Genomic DNA, 7724 nt, shown 5'->3' with positions numbered 1-7724 from the left:
GCTTCTCTATGTGGCTTGGGATTCTTAGAGCATGATAGCTGTGTTCCAAAATGTAGCATACTGAAAGATAGCCTTGCAAGAACAAGGTAGAAGTTAACCTAGACTCAGAAGTTACTTGAGGCTTGAAATAAAACAAATGTGTGAATTCACTGTTTTGTAAGTCAAAATTCTGAATGACTTGTGGTTCCTTTGCTCTGGGTTTCACAGTCTGGGGGAAAATCTTCCAAGTTCTTTCAGGTTGCCAGCAGCACTCAGGCCCTTGCAATTGTAGGGCTGAGGTCCCCATGTCCTTGGTAGATGTCAGCTGGGAAACTTTCAGCTCCTTAAGGCCACCTGAGTTGCTCGTCACATTGCCCCTTCATCTTCAAAAAGCAACAGAGCCTGGAGTCTTCTCATGTTTCAAACTTCTCTGACTTTTTCTTCAGCTGCATCTCTTCTTCTGCCATAACAGAGTGTGATACGCTGGGTGGCTTAAACAACATTTATTTTTCACAGTTCTGGAAACTGGAAGTCAAAGATCAAAGTGCCAGCATGAGCAGGTTCTTGGTGACAGCCTCTGCCTGGTTTACAGGTGGCCATCTTGCTGTGTCCTCACATGTCAGGGGGGTAACTCTCTTATTTACTTTTATGAAAGGAATTCCATCAGGAGGATTCCACCCTCATGACCTCATCTAAACCTCATTACCATCCAAAGGCCCCATCTCCAAATACCATCACATTGTAAGTTAGAGTTTCAACATGTGAATTTTGAGAGGACACAAACGTGCAGTTATTGGCAACTGTAAAGTTGGAGCAACCCCAATATTGAACTCTTGGTCTCTGTGGTAAAAGATATTATAGTAGAAAAGCCAAGCCTCTGAACCTAAGTCATCCTGCACAGTAGTAGTATCACAGCCAGTGAGGTTTATCTGAGGCATAATTATTGCTAATTGAAATATTTTCACAATATCTTGCCATGATGACTTGAAATATGTCATATAGTCAGTATTGGCAATTATTGACAGTCTCTATGGAGACTGAACAAAAACAAAACAAAATAAACAAAAATAAAATCACATAGTGGGGAAAAAAGGGGACTCTCAGGAGATTAGTGCCACCCTTAAAGGAAGCAGGAGTGGTAGTCCGATGATATTCTAATTCACAAACTGGCTGCTATAGAAAATGAATAATTTCTTAAAGATAATTGTAAACGACCACGAACTCAACCAAGTAGTAGCTCTGATTGCCACCGCCATGCCAGAAATGGTATCTTTATTTAAGCAGATAAATATAAATACAGCCTCAAGTACATATCATGGAGTCATTAATTGGGTGAATACACACTTTTCTATGCCAATGAGAAAGGAAAGATGAGAACCAGTTTGCATTCATATGGAATAGACCAAAAATAATAACAATACATTTAGAGTTTTTCTTCAAGGATTTCCTAATTTTCCTTTTCTCTCACATGCTATAGGATGAAGAGATCTGACTATCTGGACCTCTCACAGAACATCATGCTGACCCATTACACTGGTAGCATGATATTTATCAGACCCATTGAGAGAGAGGTGCCTAGCACACTGGAGTTCTTAGAAAGACACGTCACTCCTGTGAGTGGGAGGTAAACATAATGAAGCTTAGAAATCTTCCACTTCTGCACAATTTTTAGGGATTCAATAGTGCAGGGTGCGTTAGAATAGCCCCTCCTAAGTAAAGATACATTATTACACTTTGCACCTCCTACCTTGAAAAAGGAAGTATAATGTCCATTAACCTCTTTGCATTTTTGGCAGCATATTTCAAACCTGCAAATACTGCTGTAGCTCATACCCGAAGGTATGTGAAAAGCTGCCATCTTTCAGTGGTGTTCAGAGGAAGAAAAGTCCTTATAATGTAAGCACCCTTCCCTGCTGAGAAACACAATCCAATAGGCCCTATGTTGTTGGTGGTAATCAGCCTGTTGGATTGTATGTGTGTGTGTGTGTGTGTGTGTGTGTGTGTGTGTATTATATCATGTGGGCTTTGTGGAAATCCTCAGTGATATATACAAACTTATAGGCAGTAGCAAATGACCTGACTGCTGGTCAGAGGCCCATTTAACAATAAACACCTTTACTACTAGAACTTGCACTAAAAATACTATGAAGAATAAAAAAGTTTATTTTTAGATAATGGAAAGTATTTAAATGGCATAGTCTTGAACATGAGGGAGCATTAATGTGATTTCTAGTAAGACAATCACATTAAAACCTCCCTGGGCCTCAAGACCATGCCTTGTGCAACATAGTATCTCATACCTTTTGAAAAACTACTGGCTACTGGACCCTGGGAAAGAATGAGTGTCTGATATCAAATGAGCATGACCAGGGAATTGCCAGTTATCAGCTGAATCCTGTCAACCCCACCAAATCACAGGCAGATCCAGCAACGATGCATTATAAAATGGCAATGGTGCATGTGGGATCAAGCATGAGCAGCACCAGCGGGTACAAGAAAGTAACATGAGCAGTTAGCTCAGACTCCCATGACACCCACAACTACTGCACCAGCACACCTCCCCTAGCCACACATACAGCTATATGAGGGATCCCATACAGCCAGCAAGGAGGAGATAAAAAGATAAAATTTATTTTATGTATGCGTCAGTTCAGCATAGACAGCTGCGCCGCAGCCTTATTCACGGGTAGACTAAAAAAAACAGAGGTGAAGAAAGATCTTGCTAATGGGAAGAACTTCAGATGGTGTACCTTGTCATGCACATTGCTTGAAAAAAGATGTGGTCTAAGATTAGGATATATACAAACTCACAGGCAGTAACAAATGATCTGGCTGCTGGTCAGAGGCCTGGAACGTAAAGAATAGGGAGAAAGGGGACAAAGATGTCTGGAATACAGGTATATGGATGAACGCAAGGGAGTGGTCATAAAGTGTGAAGATGTTTATATCAAATGTTGGTTCCCACCAGAGAGCACTCATCACAGAATAGTCGCTAAACAAGCAAGCACTCCAAGTGACCAGTAGGTTGATGTCAGCCAGCTTCTGTCATTGACCATGCCAGTGCAGTTATGATGGATACATATAAGGCAGCCATGAGGGAAAAAAAAAAAAAAATGGAGGCCATGCATAGACTCAAAAGCATGGAGCCTGACTTTTACCAAGGCTTATCTAGGCACTCCTTCTGCTAAGTATTCAATCTGCTGCAGTAGACACCAATGCCAAGGCCAGATATGGGACCATTCCAAAGTGGTCTACAAAATAGACCACTTTGTAGTAAGTTGTCTACACTGGGGCCCTTCAATCATGAAAGAGCCAGCATTTCATGCTCATAGAAATAGACACATTTCACGTACAAGTTTGCATTTTCTGCATACAGAACCTCAGCTGGCACTATTATCTGAGCTTATTTGATCCACTGTCTTGTTATCTCACATAACATCGTATCATATCAGGGGATGTACTTTTCAGCAAACGAGATGCTGGAGATAACCTAATTCATGTTATCTACTAGTCATTGCACTGGACTGGATTCAGAGGTATCTGGCCTGATAGAGCATTACAATGGACTCTGAGGGCACAGCTGGAGTGTCAGCCCAGAGCCACCCGTCTGCAAAAATACGGTACCATTCTCCAGAGTGTGTATGCATTAAATTGATGGCACAACCTTGCTTACTCCCCCTTCTCTTCTCTAATAAACACTTTAGCCCCTAAATTCAGTGTCATTATATGTTTCTTGAGAAACCAATCTGTGACATTATAAATATTTCCTCGGTTTAGAAGTGAGGAACTGCAGATCAGGCACAATTTCTCTCATCTTTGCCTTTGAAATTCACATTCAAGACACAGAACTTGTGAAATTCCTACACATAAAGAATACATATCATCATTAAGCCAGTAGTTTAAAAAAGAGTTAAATATGCAATTTTAAGCCCCTTCTTTCTAAACTCTGGTTATCTCTTGATTCACATGCAGTAATTTAATTTTGAGTATGTAGATTAAATCATACACATGCATGTATCTTTTAGCTTTTATTAGCAAGCTCACTTTTCTAAGTGAATCATGTTTACTTTTAATACTTTTCTACCTAGGCTTTATGAAGTATAATTTACTTCCAGGAAAATTCACGTTTTGTAGGTATATAGTCTTATGAATTTTGACAAAAGTATACATCTGTGTAACCACTACTATAATTAAGTGGTCAGTTCACTAACTCTACCACCAGCCCTTGGAAACCACTGATTGAGGTTTTTGGTTTTGGTTTGTAAATACTTTGCAAATGCTTTTCTTTCTTTTTAAAAAATATTCTGCAACATTGTTTCTTTTTGACACTTTATCGCCCTTCACAATCATGCCTGGTATTTTAGGATGACTCCAATTTAGTGATATCAGGACAATCCTCAGGAATTTCCTTTTTTTTTCCTTTATGTTCTGGACCATCTTATACCCACCTGGGGAGAGTTACCACTGCTGCATGACATGATGTGTTAATCCACTTTCCACACTACCTAGCTCTGGGACTTTACCTTCTGCCTTTTCTAATCAGTCAAGCTAGCTCCTTGTTTCTCAGAGTTCATTGCTTTAAGGTTCTCAAAGATTCTCTGCTTGAACTGAGTCATCACACACAGCCTCAAAGACTCATGAAATGAAACGAATTTATGTTTCAACTCCAGTAATTCTATCACCTACTTTGTCCCTATAAGTCTTAGATTTAAAAGACTTACTGCTTCATTAAATTGCAAGCCCATTTAATGGGAAACACCTTTACTACTAGAACTTGAAGGAAAAATATTATGAAGAATAAAAAAGTTTATTTGAGATAATGGAAATGAATCTTAATTCAAGCCCTCATTAAGGTCAAATAGATTATCAAAATGTTCTTCTAAATGATTTCCCTACTTCTAATTTTATTCCACCTTCAGCATTTTATCCTTTGTAGGGACATCTGTATTATCCTTTTCCCTACTAACTCTTCTATTGAAAGTGAGAGATTAAAAAGTGAAGACTAAAAAGAAATCACGTGAGAAGCTGATGTAACATTCAAGGTGATGTGCATATTTATTTAAAACAATGCCCCTGTTCCCTATCCAATGTAATACAATGGCTGTTCTTCTGGGAAGCACTTTCAAGAAAGAAATATAGACATATAATATTTGCTTTTCCACTATAGCAACATTTTGTCATTCACGTAACATGTTTTGACCAAGCCTGAATTTCATGTTGTAATAGGAGAAAGCAATTTGGAAATTAGGGGAGTCCTATGTTCTTGTACTTTTTTGTCGTCTGAGAAGAGATTCAAGTTTGCAATACTATTTGCCTTATTGAGTCATAACATCCTTTACTAAACATTTCCTTATGAGAATCTAAGAAGGATAAATCTATATAAAATCTGTAACTCAGGATTGGATGAATGAATCTGCTACCTGTTTCTTAGAAAAAAATCTGGGCATTTTTATTACTATTTAGAACAACAAACGGCTCACAAACTCATTAGTTTTCATTCGAAATTGTTGTAATTAAAATGATTATTCTTAATATTTCTTATTTCAATTTCCTTATAAATATAATTAGCCTTAATCAGGGCTTCTGATTTATTATTCATTTTACAGATGAAAACATTGCAATATTCTGGATGAATTTTCCACTTAAGTTGTCCTCATGTTTTCCATATCTGATATTATTTGAATATTATCTAATGAATATTATTTTTATATGCACAATAATAAAATACTAGTTAATAATTGACAGCTGTTTCTTACAAGTTAAAACATGAAATGGATGATTAGTTAGCCAATATACATGAAAATAGAAATACCTGATTGCAATTACATTAGAAGACATTTCTCCTGTAACTTTATGTATGGCCTCTTTCATGCTTGATGCCAGCCACATCTATATGTAGTCTCAAAAATGGAATCAATGATTTAATGAATATTTATTGAGGACTTATTATTATGTGCAGCAAAAATTGAAACAATAGGTATTTCATGAGTATTCGTGATGTATTAGGATCTATGTCCAAATTTTGATGTGCATTATGTCTTTTAATATCCACCACAAGCACAAGAAAGATTAGTACATTGTGCAGGTAAGGAGTCTGAGGCACATAAATCTTAAGATCAGTTAGAAACATCCAGTCTACTCAAGCCTGTCTGGTTCCAGGGTTTTTGTTATTACCAACTACACTTTAAGGCTATGCCTTTTTAGTTGTAGGCACAAAGATGAATGAGAAATGGTCCATGCCTGAAAGAACTTTACCAGCTAGTAGATAATTTAGTTAAAACATATATAAAAATAATGATAACTCAAGATGGAAAGTAAGCCAACATATGAATTCAAATCAAGGTAGGGTGAATGGAGCAATTTCTTGTAGTTGAAGGGATCATGAATGGCTTCTTAAAGGACAGAAAGCTAGCAGAGTACAATGATTAAAAGCTTGGGCTACTTGAATTTAAACCCCGGTTCTGTTACTTAATAGGTACATAACCTTGGGCCTCTTTTAGAGTCTCAACTTCTTTATCTGTGAAATGTGGATGATGATGATAATAATAATAGTAATTGCTTAATAGGGACATTGTGAGAATTCAAAGATCTAATATTTTAAAAGTAGGTAGACTCATGCCTGGCACATAACTACAGACTATCCAAAAAAAAAAAAAAAAAAAACTAGGCTGTTACAAGACAAGAGTAAAAATCCCTTTTTACATGGAGAAAAAAGAAATTAGAAGAGGGAGGGGTTAGCATTTCTTGTGGATATATTAGATCCTCCAAGTCAGTATGGAATTGTTACTATGATAGAAATGGTAAAGATTCTAGGACTCTGAGAAGTAATAATTGCATGAAAATATATAGCACATCTGTAACAAAATTAGTTGTAAAATACAACGTATAGGATTAACATAACTAACTCTGAAGTTTCCCATATCTAGCAGTATCTTTGATTGAGCCTATTTATTTCTTCATTATAGTCGGACATTTGTACATTCATAATCTTTCTTGAATCTATCTTCTCCTCCCAGTTCCAGTTGCTTCTTCCTTTTTAAGGATTGCTACTCTTCACTTCCTTTAAATTATTCCCATAACCTTCTAACATACTTTCTCCCTGCCTTCCCCTCCTGTTTTTACTTTGAAGGACAGATCTGAGTCTGTCACTTGACAGATAATATATTTGAAAGCCTCACAATACCGGAATATCTTTTACATAAAAAACAAAATGAAACAAAAAAACAACACACACCTGTTTCTAATTTCTCACGGAATGACACTGACTCTCTGAAGCAGCTGATTCCACTTTGCACATTCTTGGCTTCCTGAATTTATTTGTTGTGCTTTCTCTTTGTTGTCCGGTCAACCTCTTCTCTTGACTATTTTTATAACATGATGTAATGGATCTTTCCAATAGTCTCAGAATTCTGGCAAAAAGACTGGATACATTCATTAGCACCTACTACAAAATTGCCAAAGGATCAGAGTGACCACAACCTAGATAAAAGAAGACTAGAAAGTTAATGTAGGAAGGTTCTTAACGGGAATTTGTAAAAATAAAGGACACCTTTGTTTGCCCCTTTCTAACTTTTCAATCAAACACTATAAGAAGTTTTGAAAGTACCTTTGGGAGGACTTGACATGAGTTCTCAAATATTTGGGAATACATATTACCATGGAAACATAGAAATACATGCATCCTTCTTGTCTTCGGGAGTCTGCTGGAGGGAGCTGGCTAAGATACTTGGAAGGGAAGAGAGAAA

The 7724-nt window shown here is 37.1% G+C and overlaps 1 non-coding gene across 1 annotated transcript; it reads left to right on the top strand.

Annotated features, from left to right (window-relative positions):
* The first annotated feature begins 869 nt into the window (after positions 1–869).
* Positions 870–1016, top strand: LOC111542096. Its single transcript, XR_002731440.1, has one exon. It is a non-coding gene; the product is annotated as a U4 spliceosomal RNA (small nuclear RNA).
* The last annotated feature ends 6708 nt before the right edge of the window (positions 1017–7724 follow it).

Source organism: Piliocolobus tephrosceles, chromosome 10 (assembly GCF_002776525.5).
Source record: "Piliocolobus tephrosceles isolate RC106 chromosome 10, ASM277652v3, whole genome shotgun sequence".
NCBI classification, from domain to species: domain Eukaryota; kingdom Metazoa; phylum Chordata; class Mammalia; order Primates; family Cercopithecidae; genus Piliocolobus; species Piliocolobus tephrosceles.
This window is presented reverse-complemented; position numbering and strand designations above follow the sequence as displayed.